The 14617-nt window shown below is 36.7% G+C and overlaps 1 protein-coding gene across 50 annotated transcripts in view; it reads left to right on the top strand.

Moving 5' to 3' along the window:
• Positions 1 to 14617, top strand: part of RIMS2 (regulating synaptic membrane exocytosis 2) — a 493643-nt gene that overhangs the window by 390973 nt on the left and 88053 nt on the right. The gene's annotated exons all lie outside the window — the stretch shown is intronic.

The raw sequence follows: 14617 nt of genomic DNA on the forward strand, positions 1-14617 counted from the left end.
AACACAAGCTTTCACCCCAGCTGTGTCAGTTTGCCAAAAACCTGAATTGTTTCATAGTAGTATAGCCCCAAATATACTATCCAAAATTTCCTCCTATCTGGAACAGGGTCATGTCATATACAGTGTGTTAATTAAAATAATCAAGATATTTTCAATTTGAACTTCTATTATACAAAAATAATTTAGTGTCCTCTAAAAAACTTCATTAATTGAGGTCAGATTGTAAATGGGAAACACGAGACTTCTGACCTACAAAAAACCTGAGTGAGGAAAAGAAGTCTGTGTTAGCCTTTTATTTCCAGGATGTAGTTCCTTGCTCCAAGGATTCACAAAGATACTGTAAACTGAGCCATTTAATATTTGAAGACAAAGAAATCATCATATTTATTAAGTATTATTAGTTTTGCAGATAATGTAGACTAACGCACTTGATATAATTACTTTCTAGAATGTATATTTCAGTGTCGGAAAATAGAGGAAGACCTGTAGCAAAGCCCATGACAAAATGGAAAACACTATTAATGAAAATAGTTAGAATTGACAAAACAAAAAGAAAACTGTGAAAATGGCTTAAAGTACTTAAGAACTCTGTAGATGTGTGGCATGGTTATTTGGGTATTTTACAAATGTAGTTTTTACTACAGAAGGCATAGGAATTTTTATTAACATGTAGGAGGGACTTGGTATGCTGTCATGTTTAGATGAATGTTTTATGTTGGCACTTATGGCAAAATATTTTCACGTGTGTCTATATTGTCGGCTTTGAAAGGTGTTACCTTTTAGATGTGAGCATAATTCTGTGAGTAGACCTTCTCGCAAGTGTTATGATTGTATGTACCACAGAAATATGACGTTATGTATTGTATGTATAACCAGACTTATTCTGCTAATTTTCCTGCTCCCTCAATGCTTAACTGAAATTTGAGACAGAAGTAGGACTGGTATGGAGTAAAGAGAATAAATGGTCTCTCATGTGAAGGAGCTGGATAGAATATAACTACCTAAGGAAACATTTCCTACCCTTGTTTTTCCATTTCACCCACACCATATTATTGGGCCTCGACGTCCATCTTTTATCTTTTTTATTAAAATTTTACCTTCAGTATTATTGGAATGTATTAAAGAGGAAAATTATAAATGGAAATATTTTATGAAAATGGTGATTTATTTATTGCACACATCAAACAAATTGTCTCCAGAAATAAACAGTTAATTTACTCTTCTGCCAAAGTGTAGTTTCAGTATTTGAAAATGAGTTATTTGTTCTATCAATGAACTTGTGGAACTAGACACTGAATATTCACATATATGTATTAATTCAAAATGCATTCTTAAAATTGTGTAGTTTTAAAGCCATATGAGAACCATAATTCTCATAAACCGTATGAGAGTTCTGTCTTCACTTTTTTACTACCACTGCTTCAATTCCTCTTAATTAAGTGCTTATATTATCTAGAGACAGAAAATGAGTAAGTACAATTTATCTACCTGGTTTCTACAAAAATTCTTCTGGAATTATGAACTGAAACACATACGTCAAATGCTGACTGAAATCTCATGTTCTGTATACTATACAGTGACTTTGATTTTTTAAATCTGTGAACTGGCACAAACAGGCAGTCAAGTGTGCCATGCCTGAGAAAAATGTCATTAAGTAGACACTAAGCAACATTCAGAAAAGCTAGCACATGGAATTTTCTTTCACGTTTCTGTTCTATTTCTTTCTTTAAATGGAAGTCAACAGCAACTGTATGTCCCTCATGATTACTTTGAGTTAAGAAAAAATATCTTTCCTTGCTGAGAAAGCAAAAGGTATAACAGTAGAAGTTATATTAAATATTAAAATATTAAAATAGGCATCCTGTATTGTACCTCTCTGGTTTTGTTCTACCTGTGGAAGTCAGTACTAGAAGCTTTAGAGGGAGGTACATACACTTCTGTGGTGCATAGTTATATGTTAAGAAGCTTGTGGGAAAAGTTCACTTCCAGACATCTGTATTCTTAGAAGCTGCTGAAATATGAAGTTGATTTTTCCCTTATATTTTTTCCTCATGATTGATAAAATTGCAGGTTGTATATTTATTATTCATATACATGCCTCATTGTTTTTTGAAAACTAAGTATTCTGCTTCCATAGTATGTTGTATAAATTAGTTTGTCAGGTAGTATACTGTGTAAAAGTGTTATTTCCTTAAATGCAGAAGTTGCTTAAGTATGGTTTCACCACAGACATAAACAAAGCAAGCAATATGTTTGATTTTCATATAAACATATTTGCAACTAAGGAGACATGAGAGGAAAAACCGTGTGGGCATTAAGGATTAGGTAAAACTATTTCTGGTATTGGAACAACTATTGATTCTGAATATTGAGTACTAGTAGACTAGTATTAGACTAGTAGACTAAAGTCTGAATTGCAGTGGTGGTAGAAGTTGACATGCGGGAAAACCCGAGTTCTGGTAATACAGAAAAAAAGCGCAGCAGCACAAGAGTGTTCCACCAGAGGAAAAAAAAGCCATTTACCATACCGTGGCTCTTGAACACGAGCCTGATTGATGTAATTTTCCTCGGACTCATTTATTGTTTTGCATAAAAATTAAGCTTCCCGGTTCTTAAGTGTTTAAGTAAGCTGCACTGTGAAGAGGGAAGGGCCAAGATGAAGCTGAGTGAGCAGCATCCTAGATTCACTTTGGACTAATTTGTTTGATCTGGCTTTTGAAGTCAATTCCCAAACTGCCTCTTAAAACCTCCCTGAAACTCTCTGCCTTGCTTCTTGCCTGGTGCGGCTGCCATTAGCTCTCTGGCAGACAAATTGATAGTGCTATGCTTGGTGAGTAACTCCTGCCCCTGGCCGTTCCCACCACTGCTCAGATTCAGGAATCCCTGCTGACAAATGAAGGATAAAGGGTGGGAGGAATCGTGCCACTCCTCTCTCCTTGCCCCCATGATTCAACATGCCCAGTGGATCAACTAGGGAGAGTTAAAAAGCTTTGTTGCTACTGAGAAAAAAGACAGAAGATACTTCTTGTATGTGGAGCCCTAGAAATGTTTGCAATCAGTGTGAAATCAATGTAGAGAGAGAAATCAATCAAGGTAGAATTCCATCAACTCAGGCCATATTAGCCACTACAAAAGGGTCTGAGTAACTGAAAGTGTTGAATGTCAGACTAAAGGGAGCTGGATTTATGTAGGAGTTAGAATAGTGAAAAAAGTTTGTTTTCTTTAGGAACAAAGGTAAAACAGAGACTGGCAACTAGTTGACGCACATTTAAACCTCAAGGTGTCACGAGGCTCATTTTATTTGTTTTATTAGGAGAAAATAATGACCTACAAAAAGGCAGAGAAATCCAGTTATATAATATAGCAGTTAGTATTCGTCAGTAATGTAGTAATTAGGAATATAGTATATCAGAGCAACAAGGAACAAAATTGGGGTATAAGTAAAAGACCAGATACAAATTGAAATTTTTGCAAAACTGGTGACAAAATTATTTAGCCAAATGTAGAAACAAGTACACCCAAAACAGAATAATGCAGAACACCAAAGAGGACTTTCCAATTCCACCTTTAATGGTTCATATTGATGATAAGACCGAGACTTTCTACATCATCAGATGTATGTAATGCTGCAGTCCCTGCTTATCAATAACTACAATTCAAGTTTTAGATAGGAGCATGATTCCCTGTGTTTGGTGTAGGAGACTAGTAGTATTAGGCATACTGGCATGCTACTTTGTGAACTTCTAACCTGTTAGCAAGACCAAGACAAATTAGGCTGTGGAAGAGTTAAGCATGTGCTCCGTTTATTTGAGTAATGCAGGTGCAGCTGAAATGCCCTTGGAGCCTGCAGACACTTGAAAGCTGCAGTTCTTCAGACTGAGACACTTTGATTCAGCAATGAATCAAGTACTACCTTATGGGTTACTTGTGGGAGAGAATGTGCAGAAGGCAAGAGCTGTAACACTGGAGGTGGAAGAGGTTGAGTTTGAACTCAGCAGAAGCAGATCTCCTTAACTCTCAGTCTTGTTGCAATGTGCAAAAGTGTCGGAGAACTGCCTTTTTCCTCTGAAATCTGCTGTAAGTAGTTGTGTCATTGGTACAGCTACATGTGGTGTCCTTTGACCTGTGTTGTTGATTGGAACATTTGATTTAATGGTGTTTTGGGGATGCACTTGTCTCCTCATTAAAGAAAAAAAAAAAGAGAGCAGTACACAAAGCAGTAAAGATTATCAGCAGAAACACTTGTCACTTTTCTTCTTGAAACCCTTGTGGAGGAGGTGTTGAACAAACATCCAAGCTAATAGGATGATAAGACCTTTGATATTCTTACTGTATATAAGCTGTAGTTGATTTATATTGGTTTCAAGTTGTCAATTGTTTTTGAAAATTTAAGCTTAGAGTTTGGGAGTTCTGGGAAGATCATGATATGTCCAGTAATAATTCAATAATTATGAATATTCCTCTTTGATCCTGTAGTTGTTTCTTATAACTTCTGTTGTTAAGGATGTAATTAGAAATATTCAAAATATTGAATAAGAAATGGAGGCTAGGTTAGATATCTCTATTCCCTTAAAACAGTGCAGAAATGGGAAATCTATTTTGTACACATTCCTTTTTAACATACCAGTTCAAATTCTAATATTCTAGCTATCTGGATAAAACTTGGAAAGACAAAATAATTAGAATGGAGCTATGCTGAAGAATAATTAAGAAGGCAAAAATCAACACCATACACGATAATTCCATGCAATTAGTTTCTATAAAATACCTGTAAAACTAAGGGTCTAACCAGTAGAATTTGATAGGCTTATACACGGGAATAGCTGTGCGTAGTGTTATGGGGTCCCTTCGTTTTCCCCTTCCCCACCTCCACACCAATAAGCTCTTTGCTTCAGGAGATAAACCAAACACCATCTGGGCTAAAAAAGAATTTTCCATATGAGGAAACTATTTAGTTATTGCCTGATCCATGTGTTCTGTGCTTTCCTATGGACTAGTCACTAATTGTATTTTTGGACAAGAAACTTGATAGCTGAACCAGCAGTCTGGTCTGGAAGGGCAGGTCCTGTCACTCTCAACAGCCTGCGAGCACTCAGGTTACCTAATCAATCATGATCATTTGTGATACGTAAGGAATTCTACTACTCAATGGCAGAGAGAATCTCTCTGGCCCATAGTTCTTATAGCATTTATATTTCCAATCAAGTATTTTATTGTATTTCTATTATAAAAAGTTTCTGGAGTAAATTGCTGATGTTGCAGTTCTGGTTTCTATAAATACATGATTTAAAGTTCAATTTTAAGACTTAAAAATGTTGCTAGATGAAATAAATTCAGAATTCTAGATTTGAGCTCCATATGCATGGTAATACAGAAAACATCATTTCCATTTTTATCAAACTGTATTTTGCTGATGGGTTAAAAGTAATTCAATGACCCTGAATACGTATGTAGATTGGTGTGATTTCTTGAAAAGAGTTCTGTTGCTGTCATTTTTCTTTTTCATTTAATTCAAGCTCTCTTTTAATTTATTTTTATTTTGATGGTTTTCTAATTTATCTTTTAATCTTGAGTATCCATGTCTCTATTAGAGACTTAGAGTATTCTTAAATGTAATACTGCGGTTAACGCAAATACTGCGTTCACATATCTTGATTATGGCTGATACATAAACATCTGATACTGGCTGTCTTTATTTGTCAGCAGGTACTTTCTGTTGTCAGCCATTTTCTTAGCTTTTGTGTAAGCTTCTATTGCTAATTGTATATCCAGAAAGCAGAGGTTAAATACATTACAAAAGGTTGTTAAAGTACCTTATAATTTTGCAACGAATCTCAAGGAAAAAAAAATACTCCTGAAAGTAAAAAATTAAAATAATCAGTCTATTTTGTCTCTGAATATTCAGTATTTATTGGAGTTTATTGGAAAGGGTAGGATTTTCAATAGCAGAAAATTACATTTTTCCATTTAAAAAAACAGAAAAAATACTAAGTGTAACACAGTCTTGAGTTTTACAGCAGAGTTAAATATTCTTTTGCAAAAAAGCAAATGTTTTCCAGGAAAAAAAAAATTATCAAACACATATATGTCAAATATACATCAAAGTGTGAATGAAAAGATTTATATCAAAGCCAGATTCGATTAAGTAATTGTAACCATTCTATTAATATTCATATTTTAAAATCACCTAGGTGCCGTTGTGACCAACTTCCAGCCAGAGTAATCACTGCACTTTATCTTAAATCCTTTATCCTTTTTGTAGTAGAAGATCTTTTCCTTTTGGAACTGCTTTGTATAGACATGTGAATTGCTAAACTGTTAGTGTATTTTGGTTCAGAGTGGCGATCTTCTCATAGTAAACTCAATTATTTCTGTTTACAGTTCTTATCTGAAATTAAGCTGTAAAGTTCCAAGATGCTATTGAACCCAGTAACAATTAATGTAGAAAATAGTGTGACTGCGCTTGAATTAATTACCTAAGATGTTCTGAAACTGATGTTATGCTGATAACAAATGAGAAAGTCTACGGAAAACAAGAAAGAAAATTAACTGGAAAATATGTACTAAATATCTGGGTGCCAAACTGTGACACTCAAAAATAGAGAATATATGAAGCTAATTGAATTGCTGCAACAGTCAGGGAGCTCCAAGAAATGAGAATAATAATCTATGATAACATGTATCACACTGGACTGCAGTTAATTCTGTGGCAGGGAGAATAGGCGCAAAAAGGACATTATTCACATTTGGAAGATAAAAAGGGTATAGTGGTGGTTACAGCTAGATGGAAACACGTTTGCTAGATCAATTCACTAGGCTATTGACCTTGAAAAATCAAGTAAAGCATGGCACAAGTAGAAAGGGTAGACCTGAAGTCCCAGTGCAGTGCTCTCATGGAGCCTGCTTAAACGTGTAGGATTCAAAATGAAGAAGCCAGACTGTCTGCTTCACAGGAGGTGGCTCAGAGGCCACCGAGCACTATCGGACTGAGAGGCAGGAGACCTGGCTGCGCCCTCGCCTCATGCGCCTTCTGCCCTTCCCAGCTTTTCTATACTGAGCAGTTTGAGAAGGTGCTCCTGGGATGGCCACTGGAGAGCTGCTGCCCGTACTTCAGCTGGGCGTACCTTAGATGGAGGAGTCACCCAGAGTTTACTGTTCTCATTTGTAATTCTGACTATAACGATGAGGCCTGTGAAGTAGTTTTAGCAGTGTCGAAGTTTTCTTCGGTCCAGCCTCTGGAACTGTTTCTCTTAAGTAAATGGGTTGATTTTCTTTGATAGCAGCCCCAAAGTTATCGGTGGAAATTTTTCCAGTTTATCAACCTTTTTTCCAAAAAACAGATTTGTGGTTTTGAGGATTCTGGCCATCTGTCGTGCAAGAAAAAAGCTATGTATCTCTCTCAGCTTTCCCCAAGGCATTGCATTTTTTTGGATTTTTTTTTTTTTTGAATTATCTTGACTACATCATATCTCACAGTTAATTTTAGTGAGTATAACTGCGTCTTCAAGCATCCATATTGCAAGTAGCGTCTATGAAGGATTTGGATGGATATGTAACACACCACCATTATTCTGTAAAAGCTGCTTCTGCACAATGGAGCTAATCAAAGTATGGTCAGGACCTTGGAGTTTCGTCATAGGGAGGTCTTTCCTTTGTAAAGCTTTAATGCCTTCAGCAACACTTCTAGTGAAGATGTTCCTAAAACATGAAATTCTCTCTGTGACCCTTCTAACCTATGATATTTCTGACTGTTATTTGTTGGAAGTCTTTGCTTACAATAATTGATATTGATTTAGTGTTTGGCAATAGAATATTTTCTTTAGTAATACATCAGAAGGAATATTGTCCTTGTCCTACAGATGGAAATCAGTGTTTTACCAGAGATTTCTCTGACAGTCTGGAATCAGTGATTAATAACAGGAAATGACAAGAAAAAACCCCACAGTTCTGAAAATTTAACCCTTACTTCTGAACAGAATAATGATGTACCCAAAAAGTGTTCATTTCTGTAATGCAAAAAGTAGGATAGTTAAATTACTGCAGCAAACTTACTCTACTAGTAGTATTCCAAGATAGGAGCAAATGAAATTTTAGACAAAATTATCAAATAAAGTCTACATAACAAAACCTCTTTCCCCCCCCCCCCAAAAGTGCATCTTGTCCTGAATCTTTGCCTTGAATATATATAGATTTTTCACCTAATAACCTTAAGTATTAGGCTGAAAAGAAGTTTTGGAAATTGTGTTTTTCTTCCAGAGTCAGTTTATGTTGAGGAAAAAAATTCATCTGTCATACAGCCAAACATACACACTTTTGTCATGAAGTTCAACTTGTGTTATCACAGTAAAATTTATCTGATATATCTTTTTTCTTCAAACTATGTAAAATCTTTAAAAGATGTTACATTCATTTATTCATATAGACTGTATATATCCATTAAATTTCAGAGAACCAGGATGCATCATCCTGTTTCTGTTCTCTCTCTCGTGACACATGCCATCAGGTAAAAAACAATTGTGTGATTTGCATGCTTCTGCATTTTGATCTGAAGCAACTACCTAATTAATAGTATCTGCGCTTTACTTTTAGTTTGAATATGATTTTCTAAAAACAAAATTCAAAACACTGTGACATAGTTTTCTGTATCTAAGAGACAAGAACATAAATTCACTTCTGGTAAACAGGATGACTTTCAGTTTCAAGAACTGTAAAGAAGTAACATGGATGTTTTTTAGGAGGCAGTTAGAAATGTTTCCTTTCCCAATTCTAAGCTAGTTTCTAGTCACATAAGTTTAGGAAATGCTATGCTAATGTTATGCTAAGGAAACATCTGTAAAATGAAAATAACTTCAAGGCTTCTAATAATTCATAGACATTAAAGATCTTCAAAAATGTTCACAGAAGTTTTTGACCCCAGAATTGTTCCAATATAGATAACTCTTGTGAAATGATCTAAATACAGTTTCAATTGAATTTTTTAATTATTTTTTTAAAATTTATTTTCCAGAAATGTTACATATTATTATCCTACTGTTAGTGTTTTCTGTGGTGAAGTTGAAGTTGTAAATAATGCTAATGTGTTGCATATTTTCTGTAAAAGTGAGTTCAAATTAGCCTTACAAGTAAGCAAAGACGTAAATTATGATAGCATTTACAATGCGATATGACAGACCTAAGTAATACATGTTTTCTAATTACTCTGTCTTCGAGAACTGAAGCATAATGACTAAAGAGAAAAAGAGCGAGTTCAGTTTTTCTATTCCCCAGGAGTGGTTTGCATGCTCAGGAACTCCCTAGCTGCAATATAACAAGGGTAAAGCTGCTGAGGAAGTACATTTTAGGTAGAAGTAATGTTTTCTAAGCAGTTTAACTGGCCTGTGGAGGGATAAGGAGGTGGTGGTATCTACATCTTGCAGATTTGTTTCCCCTTTAGCCGGACATGAATCAACAGAAAATTTGTAGACAAATTATCAGCTGAGCCGATACATTTCTTATTGTACTGGTATTTTCCAAGATATATTCTAATAATCAGAGAAAACAAGATTCAGAAAAAAGATTATGGGACCTTCCCTCAAATCGTGCTTGATTTTGGAGAATATCCTCTGATATCTATGGATTTAAGGACTTGTAAAGTGGAATCCTACAAATATATATTTATATCCTGTTCTTGAGCAATTGTGTAACTCATGGTCCTTAGGCACTTCTGCTTACAAGAATGAGCACTCACCAGATGGCCCGTGTGTCAATCCAGCTGTTCTCTTCAGCATGAATTCTTTCAAAGGTGCTGTGTCCTAGGACAAATTTGGTGAAAGTCATATTTAAATGTTATATAGAGAAAGCAGGATTAAGTGGGAAGTTCATATCTCTGTTCCCAAAGCATCAGGTATGCTGAAATACTTCACAGGCTTTTGGGGGTGAAATAAAGTGTAATGAAACAGAAATCCTCTGATAAGAAAAGATGGTTGCCTTTCCATCTTTTTTAATTTGTTTTTATGAGAGACCCAAGGACTAAAAACAAATTATGGAAACGTAGTTTAAAATACAGGTTAAATGAGAACTGTTTAAAATGCATGTTGTTTGACTTCCTAGTTTGCATTTGCAAGGTAACACCTCAAAGAAGCCCAAATTAGGTAGAACAGTCAGAGACAAAAGAGGATTTCTTAAAACAGAAATCGTGCCTTGTTACACTCTTTAAAGAAGGAGCTGTTGCTTGGATGGCAGGACTGTATGAAGTGCAAGAGATTGTGAGTGCAGTGGTGACAGAAATGGCATGTGAACCACTTGAGGAACAGAAGCAAATACAGGAAGCACGTTTTGATTCTGTTTATCCAGTGTAAGTAGGATTCACTAGAGTTAGAGGACCAAATAAGAACAGAAACAGAATTAACAGAGTTACCGGAGTTATCACTGAAACAGAGTTATTGAAACTGAACCCGCTGAACAAGTGAGTTAACTGTAGGCAGGCTCACCAGTTTGTCCTAACACACATGCTGGAGTTCACCAGGAGATGAAACACTGGAGATACCATTAAATGCAATTGCACAGTAGATTGTGAAGCCCTGGACACCTGTATTTTTGTAATCACTCTGACTTGAACAGCTCAGATTTTCTACAGTGAACAGTGTCCATGATGATGCATCTTCATGACACTTGGTGCAGTGTTCTGGAATGCTAAAGGATTGCTGATCTCTGTTTTAAATAGATTTTCTTCCTTCTGTATGAGACAGTCAAAAAGTTACTGTGTGGCAGTTACAAAGATGCTGGGAAGTTCAAGAAGATCTACATCAAAAGTTTATTACGCACCATCACAAAGCCAGACTGTGCACCCGTTTCTCTAAAGTGAAACTTGGTAACTGACTCTTCCCTGTTTTAAATAGCAGTTAAAAATCAGGAGAAGATCAGCAATATGAAAGGGAATTTGGATAGCAAATGTTTCAAATAAGTCTTAGAAAGAGTTTTGCTTCATTTTCTGTTTTGCTTGCTTTCCTGAATTTCCATTCATGTCAGAAAAGGGGGACTGATTTTTGGACATCCTTCTACCCTTAATTTTCATGAAAGGGTTCTTCTTTTGAAGCTTTTATTTATGTATATTAATATTATGTAGACTCATATCTCTTCAAGATCTTTGCTTTTGTTCAAAAATTGTTGTGAATGATCTGGCTACATGAGAGCATTCTATGGTTCACCTATAACTTGTTAAGGCATGTCGGAATCATCAGATCTTGTAACAAGGTGAAGTCCATCCACAGGACACATGAGATTTTTCTGTTCATTCCATGTAGGAAATTACAGCTGTTTCACCCTAGCCTTATGCTATACATGGATTTCTCTTCTACCTCATTTAATCTGTCAGAATCAACTAGAACCATGAAAAAGATGATCCTACTTTAATACTCAGACCATGAAAACTCTTCTTAAAAATCTTATTTTCCTTAATAGATAATAGAAATTATTTATCTTTGTTTTTAAAATAGATGTCTAGTTGTACAGTACATGAGGCATACTACTGAAGAACGCAGGCCAGTGGTGGTAGCCTCTTGTTATTATGAAATGTCATGTCCCTGTTCCAATGACATGATGATTTGGAATAGAACCTCTCTCTATGAGTAGTGACTTTAAGATAGCTTTTGATGAGATATTATGAGATACCTTCTTGGCCATTATAAACCTTATATTTTCACTCCAGTGGGTAATACATCTTGGATTGCCGTTTAAGAATTTTTTTGAGGTGATGCTTAGAATTGTTCCTATGTTGTTTTACTTGTCTTTTAATTTACCTTAAAATACTTTTTTTTTACCTACTGTGTTTTTCATAAGACAGATGGGATTTTAAACAGTGTTTTTGTGATTTTGAACAGTCTTTGGAACAATGTGGTAACTTTATATACCCCAGAAGAAAGTTTGCAGTGCTGTCTCCTTTCAAAATTGTAAAATTTGGTCCTCACTTGAAGTAAGATTGAAGAACACCTAATTCCCTAGACTGGATGTAGCTATCTTTGTGAATTAATTCTGCATCAATAACAGCTTGATTTCAGAACAGATATCAGTGCAGCAGCTGAAAGTAGAGGTTGCCTTGATCTTCCAAAAGTCATATTGTACGAAAAAGAACATCAGAACAACAGAGAATACTTGGTGTTTTGATACTGACTGCAGGAACAGGGGTTTTTTTTGTAGGAAGACAAACTTGTTGACAAGCTAATTCTTGGGCTCACTAAGAGGCCCAAATACTTCTTAGGAGCTGCCTTACTGCTTTCTACTTTACCAAATATTTGCACGTCCCATAAATTGTTCCTGATGTAATCCCACAATATTTTCTAGTGTGCTCCTATATTTGTTTCATATTGTGCACTGAGAGAGTTCTTAAAAAAAATTGCACCACATGCCAACATACGTGAAGCAGATGATTTTTAGTCTTTGATTTCGTGTGCCTCTGGATGACCTCCCTCTAGTTTTCCAGTTGTCCTTAGACAGCGATCCTTTGGTGGTGTCTGCATTACTGCTGCCCTTGCAGTTTCTTCTTCAGCTCTTGGATTACCTTGCCCTACAGGTTAGGTAGGTCAGAGTCATGGCAGAATAATTTGGGTTGGAGGGGACCTCAGGAGCTGTCTAGTCCAACCCCTAGCTTAAAGCAGGGTCTCTGTGAGATCAGTACAGGTTGCTCAGGGCTTTATCTGGTCTTGAAAACCTTCAAGGATGAAAACTGCAGAACTTCTCTGGGCAACCTCATACACTGCTTACTGTACATGTGGTAAAAATGTCCCTTCTTACACCAGTCAGAGCTGCTGTAAATTGCTTGGCTCTGTCTTTTTGACGTCTGTGTGACCTGGCAGGCTGATGTCTGGTACTCCTAAAGCCATCACTTCTCCAGGCCAAGCAAGCCCAGCTCCCCCAGCCTCTCCTCACAGGGCAAATGCTCTAGCCCTAGCTGTCTCGGTGGCCCTCCGATAAACTCATTCTAGTTTTTCGACGTCATTGTTGTAGTTTGGGTCTCAAAACGGGATACAATATTCTACATGTGGTCTAATGAATACTGAGTAAACGGTACTAATCCGTCTCCTTGATTTACTGGTTATGTTCCAGTCAGTACAACCAAGGCTGCCTTTCTTTGCTGCCAGGGCCCACTGCTGACTTGTGTGATCTTTTTCATTGTTCAGTTTTCATTTACTAATTTAGCAGTGGGATGCTGTTTGCAACATGACTTAGTCCCATAGGGAATTCGGGCCTTAGGAGCTCCTTTGTAAAGACTGTAAAAACTGTATACATCAGCACTGGTTACTGAAATCGATAAATGGATGGCACTAAACCACTAAGGGAAAGATGTGAGAACTTCTGAAGTAGGTTTTTTTTCACATGTTCAATAGAAATATTGATGTTCTTTTTTACCAGCATGTTTCAGTTCGGGGCCTAACTTTATTGGAAATTGGGATGGTTTAGAAGGTGGGTTTGCAAATCAGGTTGCAGTCAGTTCTTTTTATGCAAGGTAGAAGTAGATTGGAATTTTCTGAATAATGGGAAAAAATGATGTCGGATAAGGAATGGGAGTAAGGAATGGATGTACAGGGAACCACTGTACATCCAGCCAGATTTACTGGCTCAGGCACTGTACTGCTCAGAAGTAGCAACACCATGTGTAGCTCTCTCTTTTATGCTACTGCAAGACAAGAGTGCCAAGAGAGGCACAGTAGGGCCAGGGTCAGGAGATCAAGGGGTGCCTAATGCAAAGCAAGAACTGGCTGAAGGGAGAACAGGGTTGGAACACTGCCGACGGGACTCATCAGAAGCCAAATGCAGGGCTAAGAAAGCAGGATCCAAGAATTAGGAATAAAAAGTAGGAAGATAGTATAGGATCCAGGACTACAAAGCAGAAGTCAGGAGCAGCAGCCAGGAATGAGTCTGAGCTAGAACTGGTTGCAGCTCCATATTGTGAAGCCCAAGGCAGCTGTGGAGCTTATTATATACCTAATAGCAGAGCAGCGCAAGACTTCATCTCCCTGGTCAATCCTTAAATCTCCCAAGGGGCTGATGGATGCCATGTGCAGCTGATAGCTGAAGCAGGGCTGGCAGAGGCTGACCTGGCTAGCTGTACCTCAGTTGCCTTGATGGAGCCTGACAGGAGTGATAAATGTAAGCACAGATTATTGAGTTGGCTAAGTACGAATATACGCAAGGGCAGCTTCATCATCGCCTTCATCTTGGGTTCGTCTGTATGCAAGCTAGAGATAAACATATATTCTCTCTGTGTATTCATTTGTGTATGGTATTTTGTAAAAATGACTTAGAATCTTTTGCTTTATATAAATGTAGTGCTGCTGTTAGTAAATATTAGTAAGTATTTGATTTTATGTTTAATGGCAGACTTCATTAGGCAGCCATTAACAAATGTTTTAGAAAGAATCAAACAATCCAATAACATTCATTAAAATGATCTGTGGTAACTAAAATCTGCAATGCCTTTAGAGGTTGTGAACTTGCACCGAAAGCTACAGTTGAAATTACAGAACATTTCATACAATTGCTGTGCTCTGGCTGCTCGAGAGCTTTTGTCAGCAAGGCAAAGAACTATTGAAACAGTCCAGAATGGTTCTTTAATCTTCTTGTAGTAGCACAATGGACAATT

The sequence above is a fragment of the Chroicocephalus ridibundus genome, chromosome 2, assembly GCF_963924245.1.
Source record: "Chroicocephalus ridibundus chromosome 2, bChrRid1.1, whole genome shotgun sequence".
In the NCBI taxonomy this organism is placed as follows: Eukaryota; Metazoa; Chordata; class Aves; order Charadriiformes; family Laridae; genus Chroicocephalus; species Chroicocephalus ridibundus.